The 21,634-nt window shown below is 43.8% G+C and overlaps 1 long non-coding RNA gene across 5 annotated transcripts in view; it reads right to left on the bottom strand.

The window, feature by feature from the left end:
* Positions 1 to 21,634, bottom strand: part of LOC308610052 — a 1,140,458-nt gene that overhangs the window by 127,377 nt on the left and 991,447 nt on the right. For all 5 annotated transcript variants that reach the window (XR_014014394.1, XR_014014395.1, XR_014014396.1 and 2 more), the window contains exon 3: positions 8,846 to 8,910. This is a non-coding gene — a long non-coding RNA (uncharacterized lncRNA). The remainder of the gene's footprint in view (positions 1 to 8,845; positions 8,911 to 21,634) is intronic.

The following is a 21,634-nucleotide window of genomic DNA, read 5'->3' on the forward strand; positions in this document are numbered from 1 at the left end:
CAAAGAGAGAGTCCTTTAAGCATCTGCTGTGTGCTAGGGTTTCCTCTACTAGGCCACAATTAGAAAAATCTGTTTGCTCAAAAAGCACATAGGTCAGTACAGAAGACTAACATAAAACCATCATGAGATGCACTGATAGAAATGTACACAAAGTGCTATGTTTACATTTGATAAAGTCATTTACTATGAGTGCCTAGGGCCTATGGCAGGAAAATGATATGACCAGAAAAGTTTTATAGTAAAGGTGGTATCTGAGAAGAGCATCAAAGAATAAACACGACTTTGTCAGACGAACAAACTGTGAAGAATCTGTATTTGGCATTGGGAACAAAGTGATCACAAAAAGCCCAAGTAATACCATGGTTCCTCTGGAGAGCAAAAGTAGTTGGAACTGACTCAACTGTAGCTCACATATGTAAGACAACTGAAGGGGAGCTGGAAAGATGAGCAGATACAAAGCAGCACAGCCTTTTACAACTATGAAGGTTGGGGGCTGCACAATTCCAGGGGGTACCATTCATAATAATGTCAATGTGAATGACACATGCTGGAGTTGTGTACAGCCCTGAGCAAGACCTCTGAGCAGGTACCAAATTAGTAGAGTATTTTTATGCCAAGTGTGTAAGTTAGGATGCTTTTGGTAGCCAAAAATGGAAACCAAATCTGTCTGTCCTCAACTTTAAGAGGATTTTGGAAAAAACATCAGGGCTCATGTAACAGAGGAGAACCCTATGGGGCCTTCCTAGGATAGACCCCTCCCCCATATCCTCTACTTTAGCTCCTCTCTGAAGTACATAGATCACAGTATTTGATGCACATTTCCTGCTTTACAGATGCTAAAACCCCCACCAAATGGAAGGTTAACTACTTACTGACCATGAGCACATAGCCCCCAGGCCTACTGGAGCCAAAGAATTGATGACCTTAACCCCTGGGACACTGTCCTGTAACCTCACCATCAACCAGAGAACTGTGCACTAACTGATCACATACCTTGGGACTCCCATCCCTCACCTTGCCTTTAAAAACACTTTGCTGAAACCCATCAGGAAAATGAGGCTTTTTGAGTACTAGCTGTCCCGGACTCTTTGTATGGCGCCTTACAATAAAACACTGCACTTTCTTTCACCACAACCCAGTGTCAGTAGATTGGGTTTACTGCATGTGGATAAGTGGACCCAAGTTTGCTTCAGTGACACTCACGGTACTGCTATGGGGCTTTTGCACAGCAATGGAAACCATAAACAAGACGAAAAGACAACCCTCAGAATGGGAGAAAATATTTGCAAATGAAGCAACTGACAAAGGATTCATCTCCAAAATTTGCAAGTAGCTCACGCAGCTCAATATCAAAGAAACAAACAACCCAATCCAAAAATGGGCAGAAGACCTAAATAGACGTTTCTCCAAAGAAGACATACAGATTGCCAACAAACACATGAAAGGATGTTCAGCATGACTAATCATTAGAGAAATGCAAATCAAAACCACAGTGAGGTATCACCTCACACCGGTCAGAATGGCCATCATCAAAAAATCTACAGACAATAAATGCTGGAGAGGGTGTGGAGAAAAGGGAACCTCCTACACTGTTGGTGGGACTGTAAATTGGTATAGCCACTATGGAGAACAGTATGGAGGTTCCTTAAAAAACTAAAAAAGAGAACTACCATACGACCCAGCAATCCCACTACTGGACATATACACTGAGAAAGCCATAATTCAAAAAGAATCACGGACCACAATGTTCATTGCAGCTGTATTTACAATAGCCAGGACATGGAAGCAACCTAAATGTCCATCAACAGATGAAATGGATAAAGAAGATGTGGCACATATATACAATGGAATATTACTCAGCCATAAAAAGAAACGAAATTGAGTTATTTGTAGTGAGGTGGATGGACCTAGAGTCTGTCATACAGAGTGAAGTAAGTCAGAAAGAGAAAAACAAATACTGTATGCTAACACATATACATGGAATCTAAAAAAAAAAAAAGGTTCTGATGAACCTAGGAGCAGGACAGGAATACACACAAAGACATAGAGAATGGACTTGAGGACACAAGGAAGGGGGAAGGTTAGGCTGGGACGATGTGAGAGAGTAGCATGGACATATATACACTACCAAACATAAAAAAATAAGAGAGCTAGTGGGAAGCAGCCGCATAGCACAGGGAGATCAGCTGGGTGCTTTGTGACCACCTAGAGGCGTGGAATAGGGAGGGTGGGAGGGAGATGCAAGAGGGAGGGGATATGGGGATATATGTATACATATAGCTGATTCACTTTGTTATACAGCAGAAACTAACACACCATTGTAAAGCAATTATACTCCAATAAAGATGTTTAAAAAAAAGAAAAAGAAAAGAATGGAGGGTTTGTAAAGAAAAGGGAAAAGCCAGAAAGTGCTGGATATAATTGAGGATTTCTGCATTAGAGATTCTGCAGCACTGAAGTACAAGAAAATTGAGTAGGGGGATGAAGATTTAAGAATGTTCAACTTTTTATGAATTTAATTCCTTTCACCTTTTTTTTAATGAGTAACGGTTACAATTTGAATTCCTTTATAAATTACTTTTGGGTGATTAACTGTGTTTTTTAAAATGCATCTCTGTACAAAGACTCTCTCTGAAATTTATTACGGTGGCCTAAATAAATTAATACATCTTGAAGGTCTTAGTGGTAAATCACCATGTTTAATTCCAAGAGAATTTCAAAGGTAAAGAAAATTAGTTTCAAAAATGTTTTCAACAAGTTGAAATTTATGAAAAAAATTGAAAGATGAGCAGCTATGGGCATACCACCTTATTTTAGCTGATGAACTAATGAATATAGACTTCACACATTTTCAAAGTACTGAACTGCCTTTTCTTCTGTAGCAATCCTCAACCTATACCAGGTTAAAAAACCTAATAATCTTAAATCATGATTTCTTCCCTAAAATCCCCTTTCTACTCATTTATAAATCCTCCTTAACATTGTTTTTTTCCTATTGTATTTCTTAGCATTGATTACTTCATGTATTTGATGTACAAATGTACTGAACACTTACAATATGTACAAGATACTTTTTTTTAAAGCTACATGTTAGTTGACTCTTTTGTGCTTGGCACTGGAAGATACACTGTTGGAAGATTCAGCCCCTGCACTCAATTTTCTCACAGGTTAAAGAAGATTCAGACAAGTAAATCCACAATTCAACACTCTGTTATAAAAGGTATGAGAAAGGGTTGCCCAGGGGGTTTTGATTGTAAAGAGCAGGAGAAACTATCTTTTCCTGGGTATGGGAGGATTCCTAGAGGAGATGTTACCTGAGAAAAGGAAGATGAAAAGAAATTGCCAGGTGAATAAGGGATATTTTTTAGCTTTTATTTCTATTCAATTCTCACACAAAAAGAAAAACTCAAAAAATAAATGAAGGTATATGACTCTCAGAGCTCCTTAGGCTCTTTGGTATCTATATTTGTAGCTGGAGATACATGTGCCACAATTATGTTCTAAGTTAAGGGAGTCTGCGTGTGTCATGCATCAAGCATGTAGCGCAAGCTCATGTTAATAAAAATAGCCAGTCAGGCATAATCAAGGTAGAAAAGCAACAACTCACTACATATTCACTGATAACTTTCCTCTAGTCCCCTCTCCTGTGTTCCTTTCACCCACCCAAATGTTTTGGTGTGTAAGCTTTCCTCTCAAGACAATGGAGTCCACAGCATAGCCATCACAAGTTTGAGTGTTGAACAATAAGTGAGATCCCTAGTGAATAATTATACCCAGTTGGAGAAGACTAAACAGTGCTTCGAGCCAGGTGAGAGAAATAGCATTTGGCTTATCTGCTCTGAAATAATATCTGAAAGACTCAATCCATAAAGTTTCCATATGGTTGAAAGCAAGTTGAAGAGTGAACCCTGGGTCTTAACAGTGTGTGTGTGTGTGTGTGTGTGTGTGTGTCTGTGTGTGTGTGTGTGTGTGTTTTGATTCATCAAATGTTAGGGAGAAACATTTTATGATAGAAAGAGCATTGGCCTCAGAGGCATGGGTTTAAAGTTCTATATCTGTCACTCTCTTGCCAGAAGGCTTTTTTAAAAGCTCATTTAATGACTCAGTTAATGCTTTTTTACATTTGAAAAAGAATGAGCCTTTTTCAAACTTTAAAGTTTGATGATTTTATGGTCACTTTTAGTTGCGGCTTTTTAAGACTCCCCATCTAAATAAACTCTTAGGCTCCATGACGTGTGCCCAACCTAGACATGCCGAAGGGGCTTTGAAATCCTGGCCTGCTTTCAGCCAACTTTATCATTTATATCAGCTGATTTGTTACTTGATAAAAATGTTCAGGATAATACAGTCACTTTTTTAAATGCTGTAGAAAAGAACACTTCAGAAACAGATTAGAACAGCCATGATAATGGACCAGAGTCCTGAGCCATTGAGCTGAGAATTCTATCTCCCCCTGCATGAGAGGCAGGTCGTTACCCTCTACAGCATCTGAAGTTGGGGATTTGCTTCCTACCCCCCTAACTCTGGTAACAGCTTCCCATCAGCTTACCATCTGTGAATGAATCTGGACCTGCAGATTTATAGTCTCAGTTGGTACCGTGTCTTAGGATGTGGAGGACAGCTTGCTTTATTTTTCCCTAATGCTGCTTCTTCTCAATCTTAAGAGCTAACTCAAGATTTAGTGAATAATCTATACACACGTTACATGAGCTACTCAGATTCCCTCCCACATCGTGTCTTCCAGACTGAGGAGTTCTTCCAACTGCCTATTCTCAAACCCCTAACCTCACCCTCACCCTCAGCTGAGGACCTGCTTCCTCAGTTGCAATGGAAGGGGGAGGCTTCTGGAAGCCTTCCAGTGCCAAAGGATGCAGGGGAGACGGGTTTGTGCTCTGGTCCAGGAGGATCCCACATGCCGTGGATCGGCTGGGCCCTTGAGCCATGGCTGCTGAGCCTGCACGTCTGGAGCCTGTGCTCCGCGGCGGGAGAGGCCACAACAGTGAGAGGCCCGCGTACAGCAGAAAACAAAAACAAAAAGAAAAACAAAAACAAGAAAGTATTGGGGCAGTAAGACAGGCAGTGGACATGAACAGGCCCTTCATATAAAAACAGAAAGACACCAGTCTGAAAAGACCACAGAATGAAGGACTCCCAATTACGTGACATTCTGGAAAGGGCAAAAATACACAGACAGTAACAAGACCAGCAGCTGTCGGGGGCTTGGGGGCACTCGGCGGGTGAACAGGTGGCCCCCAGGGATGTTTCGGGCAGTGAAATGGTCCTGGGTGGCACTGCAGTGGTGGCTGCAGGTCATCACGCCTGTCCAAACCTGAACAGTAGGACACAGAGAGTGAGTCTTAATATAAACTACAGACTCCAGGGGAGAATTAGGTGTCAGTGCGGATCCATCACTGAGATGACGCGCCCCACAGGCGAGACATGTTACCAAGGGAGGGAACCCAGAGGGACGGGCGTAGGGAACTGCTGTCTGCTCGACTCTCCTGGAACCCTAAAAGTGCTCTAAACACTGTCTACCAATTAAAAAGAAGAAACAGCTTCTAAGCACGTGAAAATACTCTCAACCTCATTCACGAGTCAGAAAGCCCCAAGGGAACGTCCATACTGCTTACCGGGGCCTAGGATGAGCGGGAACATGCCGCGGCCTCACCCCTTCCTGTCGGGCATCGCGCTGGAGCCCAGAGTCCCCCTGACTTGACCCACCGCACCCCACCCCACGTTTCATGCCGTCCACAGTCTCTACACATGACATCTTTTGATCAGATGACTCACTGTCCCAATTACAAGGTTTCAGTTTCTCCACAGGAAGAAACCAAAACCAGCACAGAGGGGAGGCTCTTCAGTCAACCTCAGGGTCTGCCTGCCTTCACGTCCCGCTCTTCCTGACGGGAGGCCCACATCCTAAGGAGGGAGGTCCTTACCAGCACCTCAGGAGCCTCATCCAGTCCACCTCACGCTGCTCTGAGAGCCTCGCCAACCTCTGCAGCTACCCAAGTCCTGGTCACTTCAGGGCCGTCCCCCTTCCCCGAGTCACTGAGCCACGTGCTCTGACAATGCATTTAAAACCAGGCTCTCGGACTTCCCTGGTGGCACACTGGTTAAGAATCCGCCTGCCAATGGTGGGCACACGGGTTGGAACCCTGGTCCGGGAAGATCCCACGTGCTGCGGAGCAACTAAGCTCGTGCGCCACAACTACTGAGCCTGCGCTCTAGAGCCCGCGCGCCACAACTACTGAGCCCGGGACCCGCAACTACTGAAGCCCGCATGCCTAGAAGCCATGCTCCGCAATAAGAGAAGCCACCGCAATGAGAAGCCCGCTCACCGCCACGAAGAGTAGCGCCTGCTCGCCGCAACTAGAGAACAAAGCCCGCACGCAGCAACAGAGACCCAACACAGCCAAAACTGAATAAGTTAAATGTAAACAAATAAAAAAATTAAATGAATGAATAAATAAATAAATAAATAAAAGCAGGCTCTGCTTTGTCAGCACTCTGGAGTTCCCTACGTATCGACGGGCAGGATTCCCGTCCTCTCCTGTAATTACGTCTGTGAAGTGCCCTTCCCGAGGAGAACAGAAGCTCCTGGAAGCAGGGAATTGCTTCTTAAGATCACATGCACAACCTGAAGACATTTGATGTTTATGTCAAAGATAAAAGACAGAACACTAGATGGTGTGAAGGGTCCTCGAGGCCAAGAGCCAGGCAAGCAGGACACTTCCTCTGGGGACCCTTCCATCAGCAGAGCAGAAAATGTCCGTGGCCAGAACTGGCACTCAATTCGCTTTGAACTGAGAAGCACCCATGTAATTACATAGGCTCCCCAAAGAGTAATTACTCCCACATTTAAGAAAGGAGATGGCTTTTCAGGCAGGGAAGGCAAGTACAGTCTTCCCAGCTGGCTGGACTGTGTGTGCTGATGGTCACGATGGAGCTGGGCCCCAGAGCTCTGCTCTCCCCTCAAACCCCCAACCTCACCCTCACCCTCAGCTGAGGAGCTGCTTCCCTGAGAACAGAGAAGCCATCGGAGGGCTTCCCCACCTGCAACCCAGCTCTGCCATCCCCCCCCCACTCCAGGACCCTGGCCCGCAGCTCTCCCCTCCCCCACACGCATCTACTGGATCATTCCCACTGTTATTTCTCCTATCACAACACAACACAACACAACACAACATCCTCCCCGGACCTCAGCTCCTACCCCAGCTACTGTGCAGTTTCTATTTTCCCCATCACAGCAAAATGTCTTGAAAAAGTTGGGACCAGAACAAACCCAGTTCTCCCACTCCTCTCTCCTAAGCCTCTCCGATCAGGATTTCACCTCACAGATCCATCCAAACGCATCATTGGCGAGGTACGACCTCCCCCCAGTGCTGGGCTCGATGGTTAATGGCTCCGCGGAACGGCAACCTCGTTTGTCCAGTCACCCAGGGAACCTCTAAAGTGCTTCCCACATGCAGACAAAACGCTGTGATTAATATTTTAGGAGAAATACTCAGCGTGGAGAATACACTTGAGCTGCTAGAGGAAAGAGGTAGCGGCACAGAAAAAAAGTTTCTGTAACTACAGGAATGAACAGATAAGCTGTTTTAATGGTAGCAAGTATGGGATGAAGGAGAACGAATAAAAACCATTTAGAAGACGACATTAACAAGCCTCACACTACAACGTGGTAACAGAGGATGGAGAAGGACTTTAGAAGGAACTCATTTTTCTGGGTAGGTGACAGGCTGGATGATGCAACCATGAGCCGCCAGGGACAACAGCTCAAGGCAAGGGGCAGGGGAGCTGTAAATAATCATTTCTGGATCTACTGGATCTAGTCATCCGAGGTGCCCTTTGGACAAACTCCATAGAGATGCTGGCAAGTGGCTGGACAGAGGCATCTGTCTGGTCCAGGTGGGAGAACTGACAGAGTTGGAGGTGAAAAGCGCCAGAGGGTGAGATCAGACGGGGTGGAGAGTCATGGACCAAGGGAGAAACGACAACACACACAGAGGGCGGAGGAAAGAATCAGTCAGGAAGACAGCAAGGAGAGATCTGTCACAGAAACCCACAGAGCAGACTCTGCGGATGGCAAGGCGACAGTGGTCTGAGGTGACGACTGGCAAATCTCCACTGCTTTGTATGCTGGATGCCAGGTCACCTCAACCGGATCAGGTTCCGTGGAGGGGCAGAACCAAGACCGCAGGCTGCACGATACAATTCAGCTGGGAAACAAGGGATCTTTGCCAGAGACCTCACTGCATGGTGTGTAACGCGAACCTCTGAGATTGTAAGAGACAAAGAGCGAAATTTACTGGAAGGGTGACAAGGCTGTTCTTCCAGATGATCCTCATTGCATCCCTCGACTGAGCACTGAAAACAATGTACCTATGTGACAACGGTGTTCTACTGAACCGACAAGTTATATGCACTGAGTGCTCCCTGGACAGCACGCTCTCGGCTTACAGGAAGCACAAGGAAGGCACCAATGTCAACACGTTAGGGGCTGTCGCTCAGGAAGGCTCACGGCCTACAGCGGGATCCTCAGGGAAACCTTTTAACGCCCGAGAACAAAAGTGCTTCAGCAGGACCATGTAAGTCGAGCAAGGGATGGTGTTTTGCCACCAATGTCAAGAACACGAGGCTTGTACTGTGGCTCTAAGAGGATCGTGGGATCTACACGTAGGACTTGCCAGAAACACTTGGTGCTGACCTGCTCCTCTACGCTTTGTCTAACCACATCTTTTACCTACTCCTACTTTCCCATTTTAACTTTTGAACTATTCGCCTCCCAAGGTGCTATCACAAAGGAACAGCAGCAGATAAATACGAAAACAGCAAAACTCACCAGAGGCTGATTCATTTTCCGCTGCTCTTGGAACAACGTGCAGGACTGTGACAGTGGAGGTGGACCTGGAGAAGGAAAACGCAGGCAGTGAAGCTACGACTGAAGCGGCTCGGGGTGCACAAGCACCTGCCCCGCGCTCCACAGGAGACACCTGTGGGAGACCCGTCCTTTCACCTTCAGAAGGGCCTGTGAGAATAAGGAGGGAGCAACCACCCTCAGGTCTGTAACTCCCACGTGACTGTAGTACCTAAGGGGATACTTGATTTTTCCGTAGCGAGTGTACATTGAATCCTATTAAAATAAACCTCCGTCATTAAATATGAAATTTAAAAGCGCTTATAGTTTATCTCTTCCAAGTCTGTTAACAACTTAGATCAGAACATACACAGGATACCCAGAATAAAGGGACACACTCAGGTGCCTTTCAGTCTTGCAATGATTTGTACAAACTTTACAAACTTACGTGCGACGCTCAAAAACATCTTTTATTAAAACTGACTTTAAGTGGACAGAACACCTGCCCTAGGAGTCTGGAGTCCTGTGAGCGACCCCACGTGCACACCCGGTGAGGATCTAGGACAAGTCATCTCCCTCCTCAGGCCCCATCGCTTCCTTCCTCACCCGAGGCAGCAGGACAGCAGCCCTGCAGACTCATCCTGCACCGATTACACTGGGCGACTCCACAGGGCACAACCCAGGGGGGCGGCGGACGCTTACATTAGACAGCCAAGGTGCTGACGCGCCTTGAGACACACGCGCGAGATGCCGAGACGGCGACAGGAGGGGGAGGAGGTGGATCGGGGTTGGACGGAGGGGAGGACGCGGCACGTCCCGGCCGAGCCTGTGGACCCTGCTCCCCCAGGACACCCGGAGCTCACAAGTCCCAGGGGAGCCCCATCCGGAGCAGCCAGCCCTGTCCTCCAGCCCGGCCCCTCCACCTCCGGGAAGCGGTTAAACCCTCCCGGTGGCTCTACTGCGGGCCCTGGGGCGGGCAAAGCCAAGCCCCGGGGCGGGCCAAGCCCCGCTCTCCCAAGCCCCGCTCTCCCAAGCCCTGCTCTCCAAGGGCCGCAGGCTCCACAACCGCCTGCAGGCCTGCAGACGCAACACCTACCCCGTGGGCACTCGCTCACCGGCCCCGGGCTCCCGAGGCTCCAGTCCGGGGGCTGCTCCTCGGGCGCGCTCCTCTCTCGGGGTCTCTATTTTTAAAATATTTATAAGTAACCCATTTTGTAGAAAACACCTATCTTTCATCATCAGAATTATGACACTTTATACTTTCATTCCAGCCTAACTTTTATACTCTATTTTCTACCATTTGGCAACTTATACCCTACGCTCTAGTCAAACAAAAATCTCCTTTACAATCACTGAAATATACTGTGTTGGTTCTCAAGTCCAGGATGTTCCTTCTGCCTGGTATGCCCCTGACCTTCTCTCCACGTGGAACATACCTACTGACATTCAAAACCTAATTCCAAGACCCCCTCATTGTTGGCATTCTCTTTAATATCCCCTAGAAGGGTTACTGACTCCGAGTTCTATTTTACAAATTTATATTTTTATGATTTATTTAATAGCCTATCTCTATTCGATTGTAATGAGTTGTTCATGCATCTCTCACACTCTCTTTTGAGTTCCTCTGGCCTTTATTTTTTCTTTTATCTCTTACCCATAAGCACAGTGCTTGCCCCATAGTACGTGCTCAACGTGTTGGCTGAGTGAAAAAAGACACCTTTTAGCTCTAATCATTTGTGAAATTTCATTTAAAATGACAGCAGATCACCCTTTGTTTCCTAACTTAATTTCTAGTACTATAGAATGTACACTCAGAACACGGTCAGTGGCCTACAGGAACAGTGTTCTCACTGGACTGCATGCATATAGTCAACCCCCTTATAACTTTCTCTGGCATACAACTGCCAGACATGTTATTAAGAAAAAAAAAACAAAAAAAGATGTACCAACCCCTCACCTATTAGAAAACTTCCAGAAGCTCTCCATTCCTTATGGTATCTTTTCTACTTGATTTTTCAAATACCTCTGTCTTACTTAATCTATTCAGAACTGCCTTTTCTACCTTTGGCTTTCATTTTCAATTTCATTCATATCATTATCTGCACTTACCCATAGAACCTAAGCATATTTCAGTTTCTTATGCAAGTTTCCTCACTAGAGGTCAAAGGGGCAAGGACTATTGTGATAAAATATTAAATAAATAGACGATAGAACTTTGTTCTATTCGTCTGGGAAAATTACTACCTGAAACAAAATAATTCTGGAAACTGAAGGGATCAGACCAGTCAGCTTTGTTTACTTCAGACTCAAATCAATGTCTTGTCCTTACCTGAGCTCTGGTTACATTTAGAAAAAAGTACTGTAAATACAGTGAATGAGCAAGGCCACTATCTGAGACATGTCTGGGTCCTCAGTATAGTAACTGGGGGAATGGTAAGCGTTGGTCAATGTTTGCTGATTGATGACTCAATAGATCTGGTTAAGCCTCACCATCAGAATTCCAGATTTTTTAACAAGCTTCTCAGTCTTTTCAACCCAAAGAAAAAACTAAAGAAAACCAGATGACAAGCATTTCAAATTGTAAAATATCCTGGTTGTCAAATTTAAATAGGGATATCCTGTGCAATGGAGAGGCTGGCTGGTGCCAATTTCACATTTTGTTCTCTAGTGTCCGGACGAAGCCTGCTCTGCCAGTGAGCTGACAGGTCGAGAGCACTCCAGCTTCCACAGACACCCGAGAACTTTCTATTTTTCATGGTGTTCCTGCCTTACCTAAGGGAAGGACTGTATTCACAGTGAAAAGAGTTATGATTAATCACCAATAGAGAGATTCTTCCACGTTCTGGGTGCCCACGTTAAAAGCCTGGTATAGTCAACACTCCCTCTAACACAGATCGTGTATTGAAATGAGAAAACTATCACCTAATATGGCCAGAGAGATGAAGGGACTTGGCCCAGCTGAGCCCAGGAGACACCTCTAATTCAAAACCTCAACCATTAACATAGTGATTGTGATCAAGGAGACTTGCAGCACGTAAGAGATTCAAAAAGCATATTAATCCACCTCCGGCAACACTGCCAGTTTAAAAGAACGATTAACCTTCTCTCCCACTTGATTCAACCTGGCTGTGTATTATACCACTCTAAATGCTGGCAGACTCTATGCTTATGGCTTCCATTAGGTAGCACTTAGTATACACGAAAACTTTCTTCAAGAAGTAATTACTTTTGAAACCATAAACATTTCAGTTGGGAAAAGAGAAAAAGAAAGGAGGTGCAAGTAAAAGGAACTAGGAAAAAATAAGAAAATACCCTCAAATATAAACATGTTGATTCAAAAAATAATTTAAAGGGGATTTAAACGATACTAGGTGAGCATTTATTCTGTTTCTGCTTTAAATAAAGCATTCTGTTTTATTTGTTAGGTGCTGTACTTGTTTAGTATCTAACGTCTGTTAAAAACCTCTCGAAAGAGATGTATTCATTCTGGTATCCTAAGCACCTATCTGGATGAACAGCACAAGCAATAGGAAGTCATGGGGCATAATGGACCTTGCAAAGGCTCTGGAATCCATCTCTTACTTATGGTCTTTGAGACTCAGGCTCCTCCTCTATGTAGTGTGCATAAAACTTAGTGGAGATAGAACACTAGGGACACAGAAGGTCAAAGCAGGTATTTACTACGACTTTTCAAATATCTTCCTTTAGGAAAACAAATATATTTTATTTGCAATGAGGCTTTCTTGTGAATTTTATTCTTCTAAAGAAAAATATTTTTAGTGAACAATTCATTCGTTTGCCTCCCTGTGCTACTTTATTGACAATACTCAGGTAGGGGTGGTTTTCTCTCAAGCAGTTAACTCCATGTGATTTGTATTTCAGACCTTCCTAAAAGCATGTTTTCCTGCTCTTTCTTTCTACCCCATCCCAGCTCTACTTAAAATATTGTGATCCTCTATTAAAATGCACAGAACCCTGGGAAAATAAGGAGAAGCAAAATGTTTGTCACTGCCAGCTCTGGTATGCATATATCAGAGAATAAATTATAACTGATGAAGACAGAAATGGGACCCATATCTGTCTGACTTCAGAAACCAGAAGTGTAGCTACTACAAGCTGATGAATTGGAACTCAGATCAAGGCCTAGAGTGGAGAGGAGTCTTCTGATCAGAAGGGGAAGTAACACAAAGGGCAGCGTTTAATTATTTAATAATAAGTAAGAGAATGACTATGGTGTTTTTACAGAACAGGATATAATATTGAAATAAAACCCCCCAAAGTGACACAGAAACATAATGCAATCCTCTTAAGCTACAACCCTTCCTAAACCAAACCATACCATTCTCTTCACACAGCCTGGAAAGTCAAAAGAAAGGGGATACTGATCTGCATCACACTGGCATTAGAAGCAGATCTACTTTTAATGAAGTTTTACTTCATGGACTGAAGTTTCCCCCCCAAAAGGGTAAGCTTTCTTCTCAAGAAACATCACTGTGTAATAATCAAGGAGCCAGGGATGGTGATATTAATTGTTCTAAGTACAGGGATTTGTTTTGCAGAAAAAAGTACCAATCAGGGCCTCCCTGGTGGCGCAGTGGTTGAGAGTCCGCCTGCCGATGCAGGGGACACGGGTTCGTGCCCCGGTCTGGGAGGATCCCATATGCCGCGGAGCGGCTGGGCCCGTGAGCCATGGCCGCTGAGCCTGCACGTCCGGAGCCTGTGCTCCGCAATGGGAGAGGCCACAACAGTGAGAGGCCCGCGTACCGCAAAAAAAAAAAAAAAAAAAAGTACCAATCAGAAAGAGAACTGACCAATAATTACTTAACAAAACTGCTTCAGAAGTAGATTTCTAAATCTACTTTTAGATTAATTGATAGTTAGGAAAATCTTACTAAGTTTATTCATTTAGAGGAAATCTGTGCAAGCCTCTGAAACCAAGAGGTATCGTATCAAAAGATATAAGGTCACTAGACACTTATGTAAGAGCTACTTCTTCCTCAAATGGCCACCATATAGTCATTTCTATTACATTACCAAGAAGTAACAATGCACCTTTAGGAAACTAGTATGAAAGAAAAACATAATAAATTTTTTTGCAGGTGACTCTCTGATCTCATAGGTGTGTGTTAATTTTCCAAAGTTGGGACTGGATCCCGCCTTTACAAAATGCTCCTTGAAATATCACATTGAAAATATTCTCTTTTACTCCTTACTGTAAACACTGTATATGTTTTTAAGAAGACCAATAAAAAATATGGACTATGGGGCTTCCCTGGTGGCGCAGTGGTTGAGAGTCCGCCTGCCGATGCAGGGGACATGGGTTCGTGCCCCGGTCCATGAAGATCCCACATGCCACGGAGCGGCTGGGCCCATGAGCCAGGGCCGCTGAGCCTGCGCGTGCACAGCCTGTGCTCTGCAACGGGAAGTGCTACAGCAGTGACAGGCACGCGTACCGCAAAAAAAAAAAAAAAAAAAAAAAAAATATATATATATATATATATATATATATGTATATATATGTATATACATATACATATATATGTACTATGAAATTATTTTTCCAGTAGTGAAATTATGGAGAATACGACTTGCATTTCTACTGTATTCCTGCAAAAAGAGGAAGTCCTTTTCCACAAAGACTGTCATCAATGTTAACTCTGGGAGAGAAGTATTTGTAGTTGTCTCATGCTTTGTGGTGACAGACTCTCACTTTTCCCCGTCTCTATTGTGGGTAACAGGGCACACTTTGGGCTGAGAATTCACGCTGTGGTTGGAAAAGAAAGAAACGAAAAATACCCTCATTAACACTGCTCTTTAACAAGTTCATCAAATGGGCCTCAGGCATTCTAAACAGCAGCAATTAAAAAATAACTTTAGATTTCATACATTTCTTCCAGTAGGATGAAAAGCTGAGGTATGTTAACTTTAATTTTATGGTTTGGGTGAATACAGAGTTCGATTACTCCCTGTCAAAGCAGAAATCAGCCTTTTACAGGGAATAAGTGCTAATTAAGCAAAACAGAGTAAGCATGTTATATGAAGTATATTTGTTTCCCTGTGCACTTTGGCTGCACAAGCTCTAACCACAGTTTCCGGAGCGACCATCAGTGCTCCCTAAGAATGCCAATGCAGTGTTCTGTCCAGTTAGTGGGGTGCAGAGACCAGTCAGAATGCTGATGCTTTCCACAAAGGAGATGGGGCTAGGCAGGCAAATGCAATCAGGGAGTATTATCTCTGTCTTGTGTGCCTGCTACAAAACAGTGTCCTCTCAAGACTACTCTATCCCTTCTTTGCTTTATACGTGTATGTGTAAGTTTGTATATGTAAGCTTTACAAGTCTCTCATAAGAGAAAACTAAAAATGCCCAGGAAAAAGACAAAACTGCTTCAACAGAGAAAGGTCTCTCTGTTCCAGTTGAAGAGGATATAGAGTTAATAACAGGAAATATCCATCCCCTGAAACTGTATGAAACATGGATGCTTCCACAATGTACTCAAGGTCTCACTGACCAGGCTGTAATTTTAATTATTATTTCTTATGATTATGGTAGATAAAAAGTCTCAGTAGTATGCTAAAACTCTTTAACACCTGTTGACCTTTTTTCTTGATAGCTTTCCTCCTGCCAGGCTCCAGCCAACAGTAGCAGTAACAGATATCCAGATCTTAAGAGGATAGAAGTATAACGGTGCACTGAATATGGAAAGGAAGAACCAGTAATGGTTCCTATACATTCATAACGCGAATCAGCATCAAACTAAGGGAAAAAGCTTCCCCAAGAAGAAGTTGACAGCAAATAGTTTCGCCTCTTAATGCATTGAGGAAACAACTTTGAAGTTATCCGTAGCCACCGCTTCTGAAGCGACCAGTAGCTTTGCAACTATTAGTTTACTTGTATTAGATTAATTTATATTAGAGTTTATTGAATGTAATTGCTCACAAATTTTAAACCATTTTGTAGAGTAGTGTTCTGTATCTGTTTAAATGAAATGCTTTCCTAAGCTCAAGATCAGTGTTTTTATGTTGTGTAAATTATGAAATTACTGTGGAATATCTGGTAAACTTGATAGGAAACCCCAGATGTCAGCACTTTGCTGGGCAAGATTTAAAGTGGCCCACACCATTAACCCTCATCAGGAGCAGTAGTAGTGGGCTAAGTCATAAGGGCACGCCCATCCATTACATTCACCCAAGATACTGTGAGTGAGAATCAAAGGGCAGTCAGAGACCTCTATGCTCAGATTCCACTGCCAAGAAATGGCCTAAGTCAGCTCTTGTTGTTGAAGAAAATAACCCTTTAGGAATCAGACTGAATCCTATTTTAAGTTTTAGAGGAGGAAGGATACTATTTAAACATTGATGAAATGTGCCTCTCTTTTTTTTATCAGCATAGAAATTTATTTGAATTCAAAATAATATGGTTATGGGCCTCCCTGGTGGCGCAGTGGTTGAGAGTCCGCCTGCCGATGCAGGGGATATGGGTTCGTGCCCCGGTCTGGGAGGATCCCATATGCCGCGGAGCGGCTGGGCCCGTGAGCCATGGCCGCTGGGCCTGCGCGTCCGGAGCCTGTGCTCCGCAACGGGAGAGGCCACAACAGTGAGAGGCCCGCGTACTACAAAAAAAAAAAAAAATAATAATAATAATAATAATAATATGGTTATATTTAGCATAGTGTAATAATTATCTAAAGCACATATCATCGCTGGCTCTGAAACAGTTCTAAAGATGTCATTCTTTTGAAGTAAAAAATATGCAGTAAAAATGTACAAGGAAGCAAAAATATGAAAAAAACAGTTTGCTGAGTATGGGAAGTTGTTACAAGATGGGCACACCAAGATAATCGTAACAGAGTCCAAATTACATAACATGCAGCAAGGAGTTCTCTTGCTTTAACAACTCCTAGAAAATAAACCAGTAATCTCAATGCAAGAATACCACCACTGGGATAACAGGACACATTTTCTGAGGCACACAGGTAGTAATTCACTATACTTCCCCTTTCTCTAATACCTTTTCTCACACCAATTTCTTTTCTTTCCTCGAGGATAGATTTTATCCTGTTGAAAACAATTTTAGTTTTATTTGTAAAGTGGAGTAAATAATATCCTGAGTGAAGTAGGCAGCGTTTTAGCTGAAGATGCTCAGGAATCAAACTTTTGAAAAAGGCCAATCAGCTAGCTAGCTAGCAGTTACCATCAGTGGCTTGCAGAAAAAAAAAATTACAGATGATATGTTTTTTAAATAGATAAAAAGAATAAGCAGTTTAAAATGGGTGAAAAATCCCAGGATCTACTGTGACCTAGACCAGAGGTCCCTAACCTTTTGGGAACTAGGGACCAGTCTCCTGGAAGCAAATTTTTCCGGGGAGGTGGGGCGGGGTGTGTGGGGTTCAGGCGGTAATGTGAGCCATAGGGAGCGGCAGATGAAGCTTATAGCTGGCTTGCTTGAGACTCACCTCCTGCTGTGCAGCCCAGTTCCTAAGAGGCTGCGGACTGGTACCCATCCGAGGCCAAGGGGTTGGGGACCCCTGACCTAGACACTCAAAAGCAGACAGTTGACCTTTGATTAAGCCCATTTTCCTGTGGAGTGAGCCATAAGGGGCTCCAAGACACAGTTTGGTTTCAATGGTTCAGTGTTCACAGCCAGAGGGCAAACTCAGAATGTCTCCTCCTCTTGCAAAAACTGGACCGCGAATGAGAAGTCTTTTTTTGAGTAGCCCTTCACGCACGACATCCCTGCAGGTCTGATGGGCTTGACTGCCCAGAAGGATTGGGCTCTTCGTGCTGGTAGCAGAGCCTCATGCTAATCCCAGATCCTTAGCCATGAGTGTTGCTCCAAATCCGCCCTGATAGTAACCAGCCAGGTGAACTCCATCCATCACCCCAGGTGCAGGATTGTAAGTGTCACTTGACCAACATCGTCCTAAGCTCGTATTTAGGATTTTAGCCAAGAGTTCTGGGTCAAGCCCTAACCTGAGTCCCAGATTCATAGCTTCAGCAGCTCCAATCCTACGAACACCCAACAGCAAGTGTTTGCAGATCTGCGAAGCCTGGCCAGTCCCAACAGCTCCACGATGCACCACATGGGAGCCCATGCACCACAGCAGCTCAACCCCTCCCATCCTAAATGTGAGGTTGCCAGACCGAGCCGTTCCCACACCACCAGAAACAGGGGCATCCGAGAAAACTGCTCCCATTTTCTCAACTTCTTTGGCCAATTCTCTCAAAACCATAGGATCAACAGTACTGGAATCTATTAATAGTCTTTCTTCACTTTTTTTTGAATTCCATTTGCTAGAGTATAAGCTTCTAGCGCATTGATGCACTGTAATAATTCTGTCACCTTTTTCGGCTACATCCGCTGCAGAAGACACTACCGGGTTCACTTGCATCTAGAAGCTCTTTGCATGCATCAGGGAACACATCAGCAATAGTGAGTGGCTAGCCATGTTTCAAGAGCTCTTTTGCCATTGGATTCCCCACGTTGCCTACTCCAGTGAATCCAACTGGAGTCTCGGAAGATACTGACCTAGAACACAGCGCTGCAAGGCTGGCCACCGACGGCTGCCGCAGACGACTCCCTGTACCAGAGGCCGGAGGTGGCTCCACGGAGACGGAAGGAGGCTGACACGTTGCCCGCGCCCCTCCTTCCCACGGTGACCTCCTCGACTCCCGGCTCACCCACTGGCTGCTATAGGGTGCGTGGTGCGGAGGGCCGGCTCGGCTGTGGCGATTCTTAATACCTCTTTGTTACTAGGTTACACATACAATTTCACCTAGTGAGCAATTTAACAGAAGGAATTTTTTTCTACGGCATTTTTGTGGCACAGCAGATAGAAGCGAGGTCACTATTTCTTTGAAAAACTGAACTAAAAATTTATAGAAAGTCATGATTCATTCTACAAATATGCTGAGTCAAAGAAATGTGGAAATTGATGCGATGGAGGAAGAGCGCTAGACTTCCCTGAGGCTCAACTGGGACCTTTCTTCTGGTGTCAGAACATGGTTGTGTAACTCCTTTAATCCCAGTGGATTTTCCAAAAATTCCAGAATCTTCGGATTTTGGTAGCCCCTGTTTACTGCCTTTGCCCCCCCATGCCAAACCCCCACCCCACCCCGCACGCATTTATTTTTTACCAGTTGTCCTCCGGGGTGCTTTTCTTTATATAGATATTGCAGCAGTTTGTTAGACTACTGACCCCCAGCGCAAATGCCCCTCCCCCCCCGTTTTCTCACCCTGTGTAGTTTTGTTCCACCTTGACCTGGGTTTGGTCACATAACTTGCTTTGGCCCAATGGCATATCAAGAGCTGAAGCTTGGAGAGTACTCGTGCTTTAGGGCTCGTCCTCATGGAAACCTGACATGTTAGGAAGCCTGGCTAACCTAGTGGAGCCAGCACCAATGGCCAGACATGTGAAAGCAACCAGCCCCAGACCAGCAACCAGATGATGGCAGCCTCACTAGTCACCTCAGGTGAAAGCAAGATAGATCCACCCAGGGGATCCCAGCCCATTCTGCCGATTCACAAATTGTGAGGAGACAAAGTGCCTGCTGTTTTAAACCACCAAGCATAGCAGTAGTTCATCACACAGGAAGAGATATAACTATCTTCACTGTTAGATTCTCTTCCCATTTTATACCATGTTTCCCCTCAAATGACTGTTCCTTTATCCAAGATTCTAGAAAAGAAATAACAACTGATGAGGCGGATAGAGCCTTAACATTTTTTAAAAGCTTTATAAACTTTTAAAATAACTATGTTAATAAAATCAATATTTATTTGATCACAAAATTATTTTCTTCAGTTGCCTTAAGAAGTAATGCAGAATTGTACTAAGTTTATAAATCTGGAGGCTCTAAAAATGTGTTATTCCTTGGATTCAAGTCCTAGTGTACTTTATGTGGGCATTCACGTTTGCAAAGTGATTCCAGGAAATTTGCGATTTCATTTTACAACTTTGGCCTAAGGAGTCTTATGATATTTTACCTGAGAAAAATAATATATTAATTCCACTTTCAGCTATTAAACCCATGGCTTCCTGTATTTTCTAAATTCCCTATCAGTAAAGAAGACTACGTATAGTGTACAAGACTGTCATGATTAGGAGGAAGGTAGTACAGAAAGAACCTGTCAAATTAGGCATTGCCCAGTCATGTCAGTATACTAACGTGGGGAGCCACAGGCAGCTTGAAGCCTGGAAAAAAGACAGATACAATGTAATGATTATCCTAAGGATCCAGATAATGATTCCTATGATTTTGTTTTAAATATTAATGGCAGAGGATTCTGGGGAAATGATGGTGGCTACAGAGAAGATTTTTATCCCTGAATATGCCACCCCTCCCCTAAATACACAAGCCCCCACCCCCACAAAGAAGAAAGAAAAGCATCTAGGATAGCAAGATCAAAAACCCACAGACAACATCTACAACAAGGTGTCCACATTAACTGCAACATACAGCCAGGTAGGAACAAATCAACAACAGGAAAAAGACCTACATATGTGTATCCCAAGGTGTGTGGGAGGAAGACGAGGGAAGGACTCTCTCTCTCTTTCAGGAGAGCCAAAGGTTACTATGGTTCACGAACTCACTGAGATTGAAAAACTCACTGAGAACAGCGGCAGAAACCGGGAGTGAACGTTGCAGGCTCCACTTTGCAGCTGAGTGCAAGAACTTTGAAATGTTCTGAGGATGCCAAGTGTTCTGGGGTCTGTGAAACCTTGACACCTAGCAAACCAAAGCACCATTCCAGAACAAATCCCCATACTCAACAAGGACAAGAAAGAGGAGCCCTGGGTAAATGGGCAGAGGAGGGCCGAGGAGGAAGATTTTAGAAATTTTAAGGTCATTTTTTTAAATTATGTTGTGAAAATAATAGAAGATAGTGAGCCCTGGAGTTCTGAAGCTAGAAATTATATTCTGATCTATGATTCCCTCCTAAAGTGGAAACTTATTTCACTTAAAAATGAGTGACAGAAGAGTATTCCACTCACATCCTGTAGAAAATCAGTGAGAAAAGAAAAAAGAAGGGTGAAAAGAAAGTTCCAGCAAATCCTGAAAACGTGACAGAAAGACACGTCCACAGAACAAATGAAATTTATTGCCTGATATTGCGGAAAAAGTAAAAGAAATTTTAAAAGGAATAGAAACTGGTTTTAAGAAAAACATAAAAGCAATTAGAAAAATTCAGAAATGAAGTGATTGGAGAATAGCAAGATTTGAAAAGGTGAAAAAATTCAGTAAGTAATTTGTTTAAAAAAAATCATGTCCCGAGAGAAGGTTAAACTAGAAGGAACACAAGTTTGAATAAACACAGTGGATAATGCCTCCTTGGAGAAATAGCTGATTTCAAATCCAGCATAAGAAACGAACAAGATGTTCCTGTTACACCTTGTCATACAAGAGAGCTGGGAAGAGTTCAAAGACTACTGTGGTTGTGTGGAAAGGACTCAGGAGCCAACTTGAACAGGATCCGTGAACCTAAGAGGGGACAATCTCTGCATCGATATTTATAACCACCTCACTGAAAACAACAACAAAGAAAGAAAATACCTCATTAGTCATCTTCGGAAGCTACTTTGGAGTCAACCTTTCTCTCTCCTGTTTTTTTCTTTTTTTGTAAAACTGGTAAATAAAATAAAAGAAACATTTATTCTTCCTTTCCTAATTAAACTGTAACTCAGGGCAACCAAGTAGTTGATGAAATCATCTTCTAGCTAGTAAATGAATAATAATCTAATTAGTAGAATATCACCATTTGGTACCCTTAATAAA

Source organism: Mesoplodon bidens (genome assembly GCF_964165515.1).
Source record: "Mesoplodon bidens genome assembly, contig: HAP1_SCAFFOLD_81, whole genome shotgun sequence".
In the NCBI taxonomy this organism is placed as follows: domain Eukaryota; kingdom Metazoa; phylum Chordata; class Mammalia; order Artiodactyla; family Ziphiidae; genus Mesoplodon; species Mesoplodon bidens.